The following is a 17,711-nucleotide window of genomic DNA, read 5'->3' on the forward strand; positions in this document are numbered from 1 at the left end:
AGCATTTCACAAATACTATCTCATTTGAACCTTATAGCAACCCTGGGAGGTAAGTGCTATTATTATCTACATTTTTACATTTGAAGAAACTGAGGCATAAGGAGGTTAAATGACTTGCCCAAAGTCTCACAGCTAGCAAGTATCTGAGGCTGGATTTAAACTCAAGTCTTTTTTTTTAAATTTTTAATTAATTTATTTTGAATTATCAACAATCACTTCTATAAGCTTTTGGATTTTAAATTTTTCTTCCCCTCCCTCCCCACCTCCTTCCCCAAGACAGCGCAAAACTGGGTATCACTTGATCACTTGCCAGGTATAGGATCATAGGCTCCTAGACCTAGAGTTAGCAGGGACCTCTGAGGTCCCCTATCTGGTCCCCACCTCTAATTTTACAGAGGAGGAAACTGAGGCCCAAAAATGTAAAGAGACTTACATCAGAGGAGGGAAATAAACCTGACTCTAGAGTTTTTGATGCATCTCATTGAACATAGAAGGGCCTCTTGTTTAGTCATCAGCTGGTCTCCAAAAGTAAAAGGTTTCATTTTATTTTTTTTGTCACAGGCATTTTTATTAACAGACCATTAGAAAAATAATCATGGTAGAGACCTTTAGTTCATTCTTCTAATAAGCCTGTTGATCTGGTCTTCCCTGTTACCAATACCTCCACCTTCCACAAAATGTGTAGTCTTTTTCTTGGTTCTGCCTCGTGGAGAAGATAATTTGAAGATTTGAAGGGCCACAGGAAGTTGTTGGCAGCTTTGAAGTGCTTGCCAACAGTGTAGATCTCATGGATCAAGTCCTCCATGCAGATAATTCCATATTTACCAAGAGATTTTACAATAAAGGCATTATCCATCAGGGCAATTCTCTGTTTCTTGGTCTTGCCATAACCATGTGTGTAAATCAAATCATTCACGGACTTCAGGTTTGGGTAACCCCATGCAATATATGGTTCCATAATCCTCAGCATGTTAATCGAAGCCTTGTTAAGCTTAACAAAAGTGCCATTGAAGATTGGGTGAAGACAAAGAAGCTGTAAAATTTTTCAGACCTTTGGGCTAACACCATTGATACCTCTGATTCTGATCAAAAATGCTAACTTGGGTTCAGCAGGTACATAGTAGTTGCCAGCTTTGCGTGTCATTCTAGTCAGCCGGATTTTACTTATGCAGACTCTTAAGGAGTCTGAATGTTAGTGAACTACTGGCTAGATTTTAAGAATCTGAGCCCATGGCTAGATTATAAGAATCTAAGCCAAAAAGATTCATTTTCAATATTGTTAGAATGACTTAATAATTTTATCAATCAATCAATAATCAACAGGTACTTACTATGTGTCAGGCACTGTGCTAAACACTGGGGATACAAAGGTAATGGGAACAGAGGTGACTGCTCAATGAGGTTCCAGTTTTTAGAACATACATAGATTTGCCCTTCCTAGTGGGTTTCACATACTCTGGATGTATGTGAAATATTATTTGCCATCTGATAATCCAACATAAGTAGGCTTGGTGAGCCTACTACCAACAATGACTGGAGGGCTGGTATTATGTGGTGACCAAGAATATTCTGGATTACTAAGAAACTGGAACTAAGTTTGCATACAAAAGGATTAATACCCTCTTTCTTATCCCTTTCACATGTTTCTTTTCTGGAAGTGAACTGATGGAGGGTGGGGTGGGCATTGCACCATGTATCTGCAAACTCATGATACCTCTGTTTCTTTTGTGTTATCTCTTTCTTGAACTTAGGTAAATGAGCATTTTGAGAGCAGGGTGGTCATGACCAGGAGACTGGTGAAACTAGAGTTTCATCAAAGTCCTCAAAAGTCCAATTAGCAAATGAAGCTGATAGTCGTAGCAGCTGAATTTGGTGTTAAGCCAAGCAAACCCCATAGTGGATTGGCCCATCAGTCAAGACACCATGATCTGCGAGGAGCCATCCCAGCTGAGCAAGTGAAATGACACATCTGTTGCTGTTGTTTTACCCTTAACCAAACTTGGTAGGGACACCACAAAGGTAGAAAATAGCTCCCAGGGTCAGAAGTCACACCATACATGCCCCACTTCCCCCCGCCCCCAGCCTCATATCTTTCTTTCATGCATACCTTTGTATTTTAAGAAAGAGTCAACTCTTTCCAAAACCTTATGTACACATAAGGGAAGAGTATTCCTCCTGGTGTTGGAGGAGTATTTTGTAACTACTGCTCTTGCTATTACTTTTTAGTAAATATTATGACTAAATAAATATTTAGGTAACTAAAATAAAATAAAAAAAGTACATATTATTTACTAAAAATTATAGCAAGAGCAGTAGTTACAAAATGGCAGCTGGTGGATCAATATTAAGGAGTATTCCAAATAGGGGCTTATTAATAACAGTAACAAAAGCTACACTTCCACAAGATTATCCCTGCAACCCTGAAAAGAGTAATAATCAGTTGCCTTCTGGGGACCTAACCCACCACTGCAAGTAGAAGTTAGAAGAGTGAGCCCAGAGAGGTTGTTATACGAAGAAAAAGCAAAAACCAAACCAAACCAAAACAAAACAAACAAACAAACAAAAAAAAAACCCAACAGGCCCTACCCTCAAGTAACTACATTTTAGTAGGAGAGACAACATGTATATAAATATGCATTTCATAATAAGTCACTGAAATTTGCTTCAAGTCAGCAAGCTGAACTGTAAATCCAACTTAGGGAATGTCCTTATGTCTTTACACCTACTATACACCAATTTCTGTCAAAGTTAGTCAACTCTTTGGAAAATCATCACTGAACAGTGACAGACTCCCAACATTCTGAGAGACTTCATTCTGTAAATTATTAAGAAGATTACCTTCTAGACATATAAAATAGATGCACATTCTAAACACAACAGAATAATATTGCAAAAGTGGAAGGGCCATTGAAATCATCAGCTTATCTGAACTCAGAGATCAGGACAGTTTTAAATACCCTGGCTAAGGCAGCTAAAGAAGCAGGGGCACTAGAATTCTTTAGGACCTTCCACTATTGTCATGTTACTTGAAAACTACCTTCCCAACAAAAATGTATAGCTCCTATCATAAACAAATAAAGAAAAAAGAACTATAACAAGATTAAATTATAGCATGCCAGTCAGATATACAAGTAAAATAATAATGATAACTTATTTGCCATCATTGGCTCATTAGATTTTTCTCAGCAGAAGTTCATGCCTCTCTTCCCCCTTTTAGGTAACCTTTGATAATCAGAGACCATTCATTTGTCCTAACCCTGAAGTTTCCTTAATAAGATGTTTTGTTCAACATTTGCCAGTAGGTGTTTCTAAATCCACTTCCCCAAAATCATCTCGCCAAAGGGTTTGCTCAGTGGTACAGGTATCAGTCAGACAATCTGCCTTTGATGGCTCCTCTCCTCACTCCTCCCCTACCCTGGTGCTCTCCCTTCCTTTGAGTCCTTGGCCTCCATTATCACCTCACCAACTAGTACAGTGGGGGGTCCAATCTAATTGGTATCATGGAATTCCATGATTAGAAGATTTTTGGACAATTCCAACTAGTGACTGTGTTCCATGCTATATTGCAAGGGCTGGAAATCAAGCAAATAGATCTTCAGAAGACTGGTTGTGCCAACCGTGGAAGGCTTCTGAAGGCTCTCTTATGGCAGTTGAATTAGAATTAGATTCTGTGAGGTTGACATCTTTTTCGTGGGGGTGGGGAGGGAGGGCAGGGGAAGAGCTGAGTCTTGTTTTTGAATTGATTCCCTAGGAGAATACACACTCAGTGCTTATAAGCAGCTGCCAGGAATAGGAGCCAGCAGCACCCTAGGGTTTGGGTTTTTGACCCAACAGTTTTAACTACTTTGGCAATGGTGACAATGGAAACATCCTTTAATGTGTACCCCGAGTGGCCTGCATTCTTAAGAGAGATTTATCTCTTTTAATAGAATTAAGTGTTTTAACTTCTGGAATGTTCACATCAACATAAAAGGTTTAATAGTCTTTCCTTGTGACTGACTGGCAGGGGTTATTTAACAGTTTCATTCCTTAATGGTTATGGGTTATAAAAAGGTTCAGCTTTGATGATGTATCTGTAGAGATCTCCAGGCAGTAACTATAATCTTTTAATAGGATGAGTCTCTCATAGGAGAGGGATCTGAGTGGACAACAATGTATTGTTGGTTAGACATATTCCTGGGATTTAAGGTTTGATAGCCAGCTATTTATAAATGCCCTTTTTCTTTTTACGAGAGTCAAGGAAAGCTGAAACTGCTACCTACTGAGCCTATGGTCCCAGCGGTGGCGACTGTGGACTCAATGATGTCCCGAGTGCCGCCCTTCATCACGCATTTAAAAGTGAGCCTCTACAAGGTCTAGCCATGAACTTCAAGGTCTGCTTTGAAAAGAGCGAAGAGAGGTTGGACTCCTTTTCTTTAGGTTCCAATTTATAAGGCCTTTTGGCACTCTATGCCACAAACAACAATACATTCTATATGCTTTGCTTGCTGGAGAAATCTTTAAAGGGAGGTGATTTTTCTAGCACCACCTGAGAGACGCACAATCACATGAGGAAAACAATGTGCTTACTGTCCTGAAGAAGGCACACCGGAAAGAAAAGATGAGGTTAAGGCATGAAGACTTAGAATTATAGAACATTAGATCTGGACAGGGTCCTTGAAGGAAATGTAGCCTGAGCTCCTCACTTTGTGGATGGGGAAACTGAGGCCACATTGTCGGGCATCTGCCTACTTAGCCATTTTGGGGGGGGCAATAACATAAACATGAACTGATGCTTTTAATGAGGGTTTGGAATAGACAGCATAATAATCAGCTCCTCCCCACTCCTACCTACAGCTTCAAGAAGAATCATTTGTTTCAGGATAGTGGAGCCCTGTGAGGCTGAGAAAATTCATTGGATCCTAGATCTAAACCTAGAAAGAAAAATTGTTGTTGCTGTTTACACAGCAGGATTCGCTTGATTTGGTCATTAGGACCATAAATTTAGAGGCAGAGTTGACCTTAGAGGCCATCAAGTCCAACCCTTCATTTTACAGGTTAAGAAAGTGAGGCAAAATGGGTTACATGACTTGCCAAGGACCATATAACCTCTAAATATATGAGGGAAGAGTTGAACCCAGATCTTCCTGATTGCAAGTCCAGTGCCCTATATCCATGAACTCATAACATGCTTCCTCTCTACTATGTCATGTTGTCTCTCTAAATTTAGAACTGACTTGTTCTTTCTGTCCCTTTTAGGAGTGTGTGGCTGGAGGAGGGGTAAGGAGGAGAGGCATATCTGTCAGACGTCATATCAGGCACAGACCTTGGAATGTAGAAAGCTTTAAAATAATAATAACAACAATAGCTTTAAAGTTTACAGAGCACTGTACGAATATCACATTTTATTCTTATAAACACCCTCAGGTGGGGGGTAGGAGGGAGAATTAGAGACTTTCATTATTCCCATTTTATAGATGAAAAAACTAAGGAGACTTGTCTAGGGTCACACAGCTAGTAAGCAAGCATCTAAGGCAAGATTTGAACTCAGGTCTTCCTGATTCCTAATCCACTATTCTATCTGATGTTACCACTAACCCTTCAGGGGGTGCTGAGGAGTATTCTTGGACTCCAATATGAAGGAAGAAACTTATATATACCCTGACAACTCCAGGTAATGAGCTGGCCTCAAAGACACCCAGATCTTCTGAGTTCTTTCTCTCACGTCTTCCGTTCTGATTCATTTTTTTTCTGGAGAACAGCATAGCATCCAGTGCTAATATTTTTTTATCATCTCTTCAGGACTCCAGGCCCTAGCTAGGATGGGCATCTTGCCATCTCCCTTTCTGTTTTCCATTTCTTGCTCTGGCAATAATAATCAACCCAATACTGTCACTGTTCCTTAAAAGAGCACCCTCCTTGTGACTGCCTACCTAGACCAAAGCCCCTTGGGCTGACCTCTTATAAGGCCCTTTGGCACTCTATGCCATGAACAACAATCCATTCTATATGCTTTGCTTGCTGGAGAAATCTTCAAAGGGAGGTGACTTTCTAGCAACACCTGAGAGACACGCAATCACATGAGGAAAACAATGTGCTTACTGTCCTGAAGAAGGCACACCGGAAAGAAAAGATATGGTTAAGGCAGGAAGACTTGACTCCCTCATATAATCCCTAGTAGAACCTGCCCCTTGAGGGTAGGGGTGGCACTTCAGAGCGTGGCATATGACTAATAAATGTCTGCTGACTGTGTAAAGAGGGCTTTCCTGCCTGCTCGAGTTCCAGAAGGCAATCTTAGTCTTCTGTTGTCTCTACTCCCACAGTCTGTTCCCAGACTCTTCTCCTGTCCTTTCAGGGGCAGCCCAACCAGGGATCAATCAAAACAGCTATCAATTGGTCAGTCAGTTCTAGCCTTGTTGCAAGATGGCTGGTATGCCTGGTTCTGTACAGAATTATATTTACAAATGAGAGAAGTCATTTTTAAGAAATTTGCATATGTTTTTACTGAGTTAGAAATTTTCCCCAAGGTCTGTGAGCTTGCTTGTTCTCATTCATTTTTTTTTCTCTCACTGTCTTAGGCAAATTTGTCTCTGAAAAGATCTAAGGTTAAAGAGAACACTGCCTTTAATGTATCTTATAGAGAAACACAAGCAGTGGCTTTACTAGAGAAGGGAATAGATTTTCTCATGGTGATGACTGAAAATGACAATGTTGAACCCAGATCTCCTGACTTGTGGCTCAGAGATCTTTCAAATACCCCACTATGTTTGCTCAATATATGCTCTTTTTTATTTCTTTCAAATCTATGGGAGTTACAAATCAATGTAGCTAACAGTGTTGGCATCAGGAAGATATGTACATGTATATATACACATATACACACAAACATGTGTATATATATACGTATATATGCATATGTGTACATGATGCATAATAATAGTTATATCAAATATATATTCAAACCTTGCATCTGACACTCACTAGCTGTGTGACTCTAAGCAGATCATCAACATCTCTGTACCTCAAAATTTATCTACTAGGAATTAGTGAACTCTATGCTGGATATAAAGCCAAGAAGACTTGGGTTCAAATCCTAACTCATTAGCTGTATGGCCTTAGGCATGTCATTTAACCTTTCTTAACCTCAGTTTCCTCATCTATAAAATGGGGATAATAATATCATCTACTTCACAGGGACCTTTTAAGGATCATATGAGATAGCACATGTAAGGCACTTTGCAAACTTAAAAGAACTTCATAAATGTTTGCTACTTTTATTTATTTTTTTTTACTTACTAAGTCACTGATGGGGTGCAATCTGTATAAGTGAAGGGAATTCTTGCAATGGGAGTTCAGCATCCCATTGTTCAATAGACCTAATAATATACATGTGAGATATAAAGCCTTAACAAATGCCATGGCAAGGGGTCCACATAGACCGTGGATTGTGTGCTGTGTGTTAAAATATTGCATATTTCAATTGAAAGAGTCTGAATGCAGATTGAAGCATACTTTTTCTTTGCTTTATTTTTCTTGGCTTTTTTTTTGTCTGTGTCTTTTTTTCCACAACATGACCAATGTGGAAATACATTTTGTATGACTATACATGTATAACCTATATGAAATTGCTTACCTTCTCACTGAGGGGGGAAAGGAAGGGAGGGAGAGAATTTGGAACCCAAAATTTTTTGAAAAAAACTTTAAAACTGTTTTTACATGTAATTGGGGAAAATAAAAGATTAAAGAGATTAAAATATTGCATATTTCTTGACCTAATGTGCATTGAGATAAGCTGAAAATTTATATTGGCAACTAAAACTTTCTGTAATTGCTCAATCAAAATCAAGAAATGTACAACTATATTGGCTACACTGCTCATTTCAAAGCTAAATGGAGAAAAAGATGCTGCTGTTCAGTTGCCAGGAGATTTTGAGTAATATTTTGGTAAACCTTCCACCAAGCAACATGATAAAACAAAGTGATCCTTTTTAAAGCAATGGAAGTGCAACATTGCCTTCAAAAATTCTCCCCAATTTAACATATCTATTTGATGGGAAGAAAGCCTTGCTGCTAGAGAGTGACCTACATCCTTAGAAAAATTCACAAGTGGAGAAATTCTCAGTGAGGCTTTGCTGTCCTGTTTTATATCCACACTACAACTAACCTATCTTTCTGCCAAAAAATCCAGGAGCACTGCAGAAAGGAAGTTGACTAGCAGGCTATTTATCACTTAGGCCATTAAATGCAACATACCGGAGAAATACTCAAGTGTTAGTATTGGGGCTGAGCCTTGTAACACCAATGGGGAATTGATCCTGTCAGCTAGAGTGGGGCTGCTCTATTGCCAGACCCCCTGAGAAAACATTTGTAGCAGACTCTTGAAAGTAACCACCAATTAGTGAATCAATCAATGACACCCCTGTCCCAATACCCACTCTTCACATAAATATATGAAGGGTAAGATTAATTTCAGTTTGTGGGTCAGCAAGGTTCTCAGACATTGGGAGAGAGAAGTAGAGCATGTTTTTTTTTTCTCAAACTAAATGTTAGTTTAATTTAGTTGTCAGTTGGATTTAACATTAGAAAAAATACCATATCACTAGGGTGACTGAATCAATGGCAGCAGTGGCAGTTTCCAGACCTCTCAGTCCACAGACAGTAAGGGGATTGGACAATGGGTCAGAAGGAGATTTACAGGGGTCCCTTTGCTGGCACCAGGGGCAGGGCTGTGTTGCCTATACCAAGATCTGGGTCACAGTACTGGGTCTTAGTCTCAGTGTGAGGAGGAACACCAGCACAGCAGAGCTTCCGACTGCAGGAGAGCAGGGACCCTGGTCACAATTCCAGGGTTGAAAAGAGTGCTTGTGGTCACTCACAAACCAGTACACAGTACAAGAGACTAGTAAACATACTTCTTCCTAAATCATACTACCTTGGAAGAACCAAAAACTTGCAGTTCCGCAGAATTAATTCTAAAAAGAGTTGTACAAAAAAACCTGAAGCTTGGGACAGTGCTCCCTCCACTTGGGAAGGAGAGCCCCACTTTAGCATAGAGTTAAAAGTCAAGAAATAGGCTGGGAAATGAGCAAATAACAGGAAAAAATTCTGACCATAGAAAGTTACTATGGTGACAAAGAAGATCAAAACACACTCAGAAGAAGACAACAAAGTCAAAATTTCTGCATCCAAAGCCTCAAAGAGCCATAAAAAAGCTCAAAAAGGATTTTAAAAATCACGTAAGAGAGGTAGAGGAAATATTGGGAAGAGAAATGAGAGTGATGCAAGAAAAACATGAAAAAAGAGTAAACAACGTGGTAAAGGAGGCACAAAAAATACTGAAGAAAATAACACCTTAAAAACAGAATAGGCCAAATGGTAAAAGGGGCACAAAAATCCAATGAAGAGAAGAATGCCTTGAAAAAACAGAACTGACCAAATGGAAAAAAAGATATGCAAAAATTTACCGAAGAGAAGAACTCCTTAAAAAGTAGAATTGGCCAAATGGGGAAGGAGGTACAAAAACTCGCTGAAGAAAATAATTTCTTAAAAGTTAGAATTGGGCAAAGTGAAAGCTAATGATTTTAGGAGACATCAAGTAACAATAAAACAAAACGAAAAGAATGAAACAATAGAAGAAAATGTGAAACATCCAATTGGAAAAACAATTGACCTAGAAAATAGTTCCAGGAGAGATAATTTAGGAATTATTGGACTGCCTCAAAGTCATGATAAAAAAGAGCCTAGACATCATCTTTCAAGAAATTATCAAGGAAATATTCTAGAACCAGATGGTAAAATAGAAATTGAAAGAATCCACTGATCACCTACTGAAAGAGATGGCAAAATGAAAACTCCCAGGAGTATTATAGCCAAAATCCAGAACTCCCAGATCAAGGATAAAATTCTGTAAGTATCCAAAAAGAAACAATTTAAATATCATGGAGCCATAGTCAAGATCACACAAGATTTATCAGCTTCTACATTAAAGGATCAGAAGGCTTGAAATATGATATTCCAGAGGGCAAAAGAACTAGGATTACAACCAAGAATCACCTACCCAGCAAAAGTGAATATAATGCTTCAGGGGAAAAATGGACATTCAATGAAATAGAGGACTTTCAAGCATTCCTGTTCAAAAGACCAGAGCTGAATAGAAAATTTGACTTCCAAATACAAGATATAAAAGAAGCATAAAAAAGTAAACAGGAAGAGAGAACATAAGGGATTTGATAAGGTTAAACTGTTTATATTCCTACATGGGAAAATGATTTTTATAACTCCTAAAATTTTTCTCATTATTATGGCAGTTAGAAGGTGTATAGACAGAAAGCAGAGGTGTGAGTTTAATGTGATGGTATGGTTATCTAAAAAATAAAATAATTAAGCGATGAAAAAGAAGAATGCACTGGGTGAAGGGGAAAGGGTGAGGTAGAATGGCATAAATTATCTCACATAAAAGAGGCCTTAAAGAGATTTTAAAGTAGAGAGGGGAAATGGGGGAAGTGGGGAGGGGAGCACATGAACCTTCCTCTCATCAGAATTGGTTCAGAAGGAATAATATACACACTCAGTTGGGTGTAGAAATCTATTTTGCCATACAGGAAAGCAGGAAGGGAAGGGGATAAGAGAAAGGGAGGGGAGCTGACGGAAGGGAGGGCAGTTTTGGGGAAGTAGAAGTCAGAAGCAAAACACTTTTGAGAATGGACAGGATAAAAGGAGAGAGGGAGTAGGATAAACAGGGGGAAATAAGATGGAGGGAAATACACACTTGGTAATTATTATTGTGAAAAAATGTTTACAATGAGTTTCCCTGATAAAGACTTCATTTCTCAAACACATAGAACACTGAGTCAAATTTATAGAAATAAGAACCATTTCTCAATTGATAAATGGTCAAAGGATATGAACAGGCAGTCTTCAGACAAAATAATCAAAGGTATCTATAATCATATGAAAAAATGCTCTAAATCACTATTGATGAGAAAAATGCTAATTAAAACAACTCTGAGCTACTAACTCATACCTGTCAGATTAGCTAATATGACAGAAAAGGAAAATGACAAATGTTGAAAAGGATGTGGAAAAATTAAAACACTAGTGTATTGTTGATGAAGTTGTTTACTGATTCAAACATTCTGGAGAGCAATTTGGAACTATGCCCAAAGGGCTATAAAACCATGCATACCTTTTGACCCAGTAATACCACTACTAGGCCTGTATCCCAAAGAGATAAAAAAACAAAAAGGAAAAGGACCTATGTGTACAAAAATATTTATAGCAGCTCTTTTTGTGGTGGCAAAGAATTGGAAATTGAGGGCATGTCCATCACTTGGGGAATGGCTGAACAAGTTGTTGTATATCATTGTGATGGAATACTATTGTGCTTTAAGAAATGATGAGCAGGATGCTCTCAGAAAAACATAGAAAGACTTACATGAACTGATGCGGAGTAAAATGAGCAGAACTAGGAGAACATTATACACAGTAACAGCAATATTGTATGATGATCTACTATGAATAATTTAGCTATTTTCAGCAATATAGTGATAAAAGAAAATGCTGTAGGACTTATGATGAAAGGTGCTGTCCATCTCTAGAGAAAAAACTGGTAGATCCTGAATGCAGATCAAAGAATTTTTTTCTCTACTTTCTTTATTTTGCTTGGTGTTTTTTCTCTGTTTTCTTTCAAAGAATGGCTTACACGGAAATGTGTTTTGTATGACTACCCATGTATAACCTACGTCAAATTGCTTGTCTTTTCAATGAGAGGAGGAAGGGAGGGAGGGAGAGAACTTGAAACTCAAAATTTGAATAAAAACAAAGAATGTTAAATTTGTTTTTACATGTAATTGGGAAAAATAAAATATTAAATAAAAAAAGAAAAATACTATATCATAGTGGAAAAAAAGAAATTACCTCCAAGCTAAGATTCAAGTCCTGCTAGACATTTACTGGCCATGTGACTCTAGGCAGGTCATTTAACCTCCCAATACCTGGACAAGTTTCTAAGACAAGATTTGTTAACTTTTTCCCCTTTGGCATTCTAGAGAAGCCTATGGGGTCCTTCTCAGAATAAAGTTTTGAAATGCATAAAATAAAATGCACTGGAATACCCAGAAAATCACTTCTATTGAAATATGGTTACCAAAATATAAAACGTGCAAATTAACAGATCCCAGATTAGGAACCCCTGATCTAAGACCATATGTTGTAGAGAAGATGACAACTTTCACCAGCAAGGGAAGGTACTCACCAGGAGTTCCTATGCCAAAGAAATCAGAGATCAGATCCAAGCCCTATGGCTGACCCTGGTATATTTTGGACCAATTATTGGGAACACATAGGAAACTCAAGCAAAAATTGGTCCTTTCTCAGATAACCTATACATATATCATATACATATAAGCCATGAAGGCGAGTGAAGCAGGTGCTCTGGAGTGCTTAGAGCTTGGTCAGACTTCAAAGATACCAAGGTCATCCACTGCATCCTGGGCCATCACTAGTCATGCTGAATTTTGTCTTGCCACTGAACTTTGATGCCTCTGGGAAAAAGAGTGAGGCTGACAACTCTGCCTCATTTAAATCCAATTCACCCACAAGTCAAGACATTACCTTGTGATGTCATTGGTCCTCTTGGAAAACAAAGAACAAACAACAACATATAAAGATTATCTAGATATAGGCTAGACCCTGGGGCATTGCACAAGACATCTGAGGACTAAATCATATGCTTATTGCATCAGAGCTAAAAGGGACTTCTGAGGATATCTAGCCAACCCCTTCATTTTACAGAAGAGGAAACTGAGTAAGAGGAAGTGATTTAGGCAGTGACACACAGAGGGTCATAGATCTGGAGATGGAAGAGACTTCAGAGGTCTTGACAAAACCATTCATTTCATAGAGGAGGTAACTGAGGCCAATATAGGTGACATAATTTGACCACATCACCCAGGTGTTATACCACAGAGCCAGGAGTTAAAACCAACTCCTCTGGCTCCCATTCCAGTGGTCTCTCCCTCATTCCACACTGAAAAAAATTGTTTTTACCTTGGAATCTGTGACTGATTAGTGACCAGGGATGGGGAACCCGCGGCCTCGAAGCCACATGTAGCCTCAAGACCGCAGATTTCCCACCCCTGGATTAGTCCAATCAGTGCTAGAAAGCAACAGCTAGCAAGGAAACCCAGCAAATAGAATTCTGGCTGCAACTGGGTGAGAAACACGGTCCAGAAGAATGCTCATGTTTGTGGAAAAGGAATGGGAGGCTTGATGATAATAGCTAACATTGATAAAGTACTTTAAGGTATGCAAATCACTGTACATGTTATCTATCCATTTTGTTTTGTTTTGTTTTGTTTTTGGTGAGGCAACTGGGGTTAAGTAACTTGCCCAGAGTCACACAGCTAGTAAGTGTTATGTGTCTGAGGCCAGATTTGAACTCAGGTGCTCCTGACTCCAAGGCTGATGCTCTATCCACTGCACCACCTAACTGCCCCTACTGTACATGTTATCTCATCTGTACTTGTGAGGTATGACTATTATCCCCATTTTACAGATGAGGAATCTGAGCCTGAGAGAAGTTAAGTGACTTGCCCAGGGTCACACAGCTAACAAGTGTCTAAGGAATGATTTGAATTCAGGTCTTTCTGACTCTTAAATATAGCTCCTGATTCCTGATTTGCTAGGCATGGAGCTGGGCATGTGTTCTGGCTCATTGCTGAGGAACATGCACTTTGTTAGGATGACACACGGAATTCCTTATTGATCCTTCATGACGGAGGGTTTTGTCAAAGATTAGTGGCAATTGAACCTCTCAAACCCAGGTCCACTCCCCCCTACCCCCCACCACCACATACACTCACATACTCAAAAACACTCTGGGTTCACATAGCCATGGGTAGAATCCTCATGGTGAGATATTCCCCCCCCATCCCCCAACGGACTGAAATCTATATGGTCCCAGGGCCTCTCATGGGAGATGTCTTGGGTCTCAGCATACAATAATGAGGCTAGAGCTAGGTGGTACAGAGGATGGAGTGTTGGGCATGGAGTTGGGAAAATCTGAGTTCAAATCCAGCCTCAGAAACTTACTAGAGGGGCAGCTAGGTGACACAATGAATAGAGCACAAGCCCTCGAGTCAGAAGGACCTGTGTTCAAATCCCACCTCAGATACTTAGTAGCTGTGTGACCCTGGGCAAGTCACTTACCCCTGATTGATTGCCTCCAAAAAAAGAAACTTACTAGCTGTGTGACTAGAAAGTCATTTAACCTCTGTCTGCCTCAGTTTCCTAAACTGTAAAATGGGGATAGTAATAGCAGCTAAATCCCAGGGTTGTTGTGTGAATCAAATGAGATGATATTTGTAAAGTAGTTTAGCTCAGTGTTTTATTCATAGTAGTCAATGAATAAATATTTCCTTCCATTCTTCCTTTCTTGAATTCCATAGCACCTTCCTTACAATAACCCTGTGAGATAGATAATATAAATAGCATCCATGCTCTTTCATATGAAAAAAGTATGCCTCATGGAAGGAAAGTAACTTGCCCAAGGTCACACAACTAGTGAGTTGATAGGAGTTTGGAACCCCCAAGTCAGCCTGGGCTAATAGATGCAGCACAGGACTTGGAGTCAGGAAGATCATAACACCTTATCCTGGCTACTGCTCCCCAATATGTTGTCCACCCCCCATTAGAATGTAAGCTTCTAAAGGGGCAGCTAGGTAGCACTGCAGTGGATGGAGATCTGGGCCTGGAGTCAGGAAGACCTGAGTTCAAATCTGACAGCCTCAGACACTTACTAGCTGTGTGACCCTGAGCAAGTCATTTCACCCTGTTTGCTTCAGTTTCCTCATCAGTAAAATGAATTGGCGAAGGAAATGGCAAACCACTCCAGTATCTCTGCCAAGAAAACCCCAAATAGAGTCATAACTGAACAACAACAACAAAGGGCGGTGATCACATCTCTTTTGCATTTGCATCCTCAACACTTAGCACAGTGCTTGGTACATAGTAAGCCCTTATATCCTTCCCATTAATTCATTCATTCAACTATCATTATTACCATCTTGCTCTAAGCCCAATGCTCTTTCTTTTATTGAAACTCATGATCAGAGTTGGAGAAGAGATCATGCTAGTTCCTTCTCCCTCTCTTCCTTATGATTTGCTTATGTGGCACCCTCCTCATTATTTCCCTGTTAAGAGCATGACAATGTTGCCTGCACAAGAGGATAATAAGCTTCTGGAGGGCAACAACAATGCCTACCACCACTTTTGTAGTAGGCATAGCCCAATGTTTAATGTAGGAGGTGCCCAGCAAATGTCTGCTAAATGAATAAATGGCTTACTCTTAAAACATCAATAACAGCTAACAAAGGCACCATGCTGTCTGACAGGTGCCTGGGGCCTTCTGAAGTACAGTGGGGAGAAGGGAGCTTTCCCTCCTTTTCATTGGAAGCTCATTCCAAAACCAATGCTGGTGACAACATAAATGAAACACGTTTTTAGAATTCTTATCAAATGTTCAGTCACCAGCTTCATATAGAGCATGGCTTATTAAAAAGGATAAGAGACGGATTATGTGATTCACATTGCCAAGGGGGGCAGGGGATCACATTAAAATAGAGATGCTTTAATCTGTCACTCAGAAGGCATTGAAAATATATTTCCAATGAAAATATGTCTGTACATCAGGCCATTAATCAAGCAAAGCTCAACAATGGAAACACAGAAAGGATAGAAATTGGCTGCTACAATATTGCTTCAAAATACAATTCAAGGCTATCTGAACTCCTTATCAGGGACTCTTAGCCCACTGGCTACCCTGCTAGCCATCGTAGGATCATAGATTTACAGAGAGAAGGGACCTTCGAGGTCAATGAATCCAACCTCCTCATTTTACAGATGAGGAAACTGAGGCATACAGAGGGAAAGTGACCTGCCTAGGTTTGTATAGGTAGTAAGTGGTGGAGGTGAGATTTGAACCCAGGACCTGCCTGACTCCAGGTCCAGCAATCCATCCAGTACACCATGCAGAATTCTAATCATAAATTTGTTACTGTATAACCACGGACAAAAAAGTCACTAAACCTTTCTGCGCCTCTGGTTCCCCATCCATGAAACTAGGATTCAAATCCAGGCCTTACTGCTGTCCAAGACATGATTTTCAGGTACATCAATGCCACAAAAGAGTGTAACATATTTGATCTGGATCTGTAAGGTACCTGAGAGGCCACCTGGTCTTATCCTCATCATTTTACAGAGGAGGAAACTGAGGCCCATGGAGACATTACTTGTTCAAAGTCACCCACAAGATCTAGAGCTGGAAGACACCTTATAGACCAGCCAGTCCAAACCCTTCCTTCTACAGATGAGCAGACTGAGGTTCTAAGTGACTCAGCTATGCTCACAAAGGTCACACGGTGGTCAAGGAGGGATTGAAACTGGATTTAGACCCCAAAGCCAGTGCTGTTCTGTCTATTCCATGCCTCTCAGCAAGCCATGATTTCACTGGCATGCAGGTTCCCCTCCAGATGCAGATCACAAGCCTTCCAATGTTTTCGTAGACAGTCAGAGAGTTTCTGTGGCCACAAAATGCTATGCCCAGGTGACTGTCATTCTGAGGATGAACTGCTCTGCACTTAGCTAGCATATTACCCAAGGATGATGAATAAAAAAGCATTTGCTAGGTATTTACTTTGTGCCAAGCACTGTGCAAGCCAAAGCCGCCCAAGCACAAGTCACACGCTGGGTCATGAGGCCCATACCAGGGACCTTCCTTCTCAACTTCATGCAATCTGCCCTTTGAGAATCTTCTGCGCTAAAAGACAGTGTCTCGGCCAATAGCCGGGATCAATGATATAGAAGCACCTGGAACTCTTAGACTGTAGTGCATTACATATAATTTCAGGGTAATAGTATTACAGAAATCTATATTTGTGCACTTTCAACTTTTCAGACAGGAGATTGTTACAGAAAGCATTATCAAAATCAAATTAACCAAAGAGACACTTTTTACAGAAAAAACTTGCCATTTGTACCACATACACACACATTGTTTGTAGAAAATTGTACAAAGGTTAGAACCCTAACCAATTCCTAGTCGCTTACTTTGTTTACTTCTCTATGGCATTAGCAAAAAGTCCAATAGAATAGTTTAACTTCATTAAGAACCTTCCTACAGAGAAATGGAGAAAAGATTAGTTCAACTTAAGCTCCACAGAGACATTAAACAACCAGCTAGGTGCTGAGCCCAGACTGTATTACCCCCAGTAACTTTTAACACTGAAAACAATTCAGAGTTCTTAAAATCCAACGTCTTCCTTACATTGGGAAAGAATGAATGCTCAGTGGTAGACACTAGATCCACTTCATGGAGAATACAAATGAGTATGTTTTGATCTGCTCCACCAATTGCAAAGTTTCCCAACTGCCCCTTGTATAAACAAGATTCAAACTTCACTTCAAAGAGCCTTCAGTGAAACACAACTGGTCAAGTGTCTCATGGTATTTTCAAAGGCTTTGTTCAAAATAAAAGATCCAACTTTTAGCTCTGTTGCAAGTGGACTTGCAAACCCCAAATGGCATGCCCATTGCCAAAGTAAAGGCTTCTTTTTTTTAATCAAAGCATCTTTGAAGAAAGAAAACATGAAAATATGTATTATATAAGGCAGGCTCTGGCTTCCAAATGAATTCTAAATCTTCAATCGAGTGCTCGGCTTTCAAGCAGAGACTCT

At 39.7% G+C, this 17,711-nt stretch overlaps 1 pseudogene; it reads right to left on the reverse strand.

Annotated features, from left to right (window-relative positions):
• Window positions 1-564: 564 nt before the first annotated feature.
• On the reverse strand, window positions 565-4,325 carry LOC114025321 (annotated as a pseudogene).
• Between the last annotated feature and the right edge of the window lie 13,386 nt (window positions 4,326-17,711).

The sequence above is a fragment of the Vombatus ursinus genome, unplaced genomic scaffold, assembly GCF_900497805.2.
Source record: "Vombatus ursinus unplaced genomic scaffold, bare-nosed wombat genome assembly UNPS02004596.1, whole genome shotgun sequence".
NCBI classification, from domain to species: domain Eukaryota; kingdom Metazoa; phylum Chordata; class Mammalia; order Diprotodontia; family Vombatidae; genus Vombatus; species Vombatus ursinus.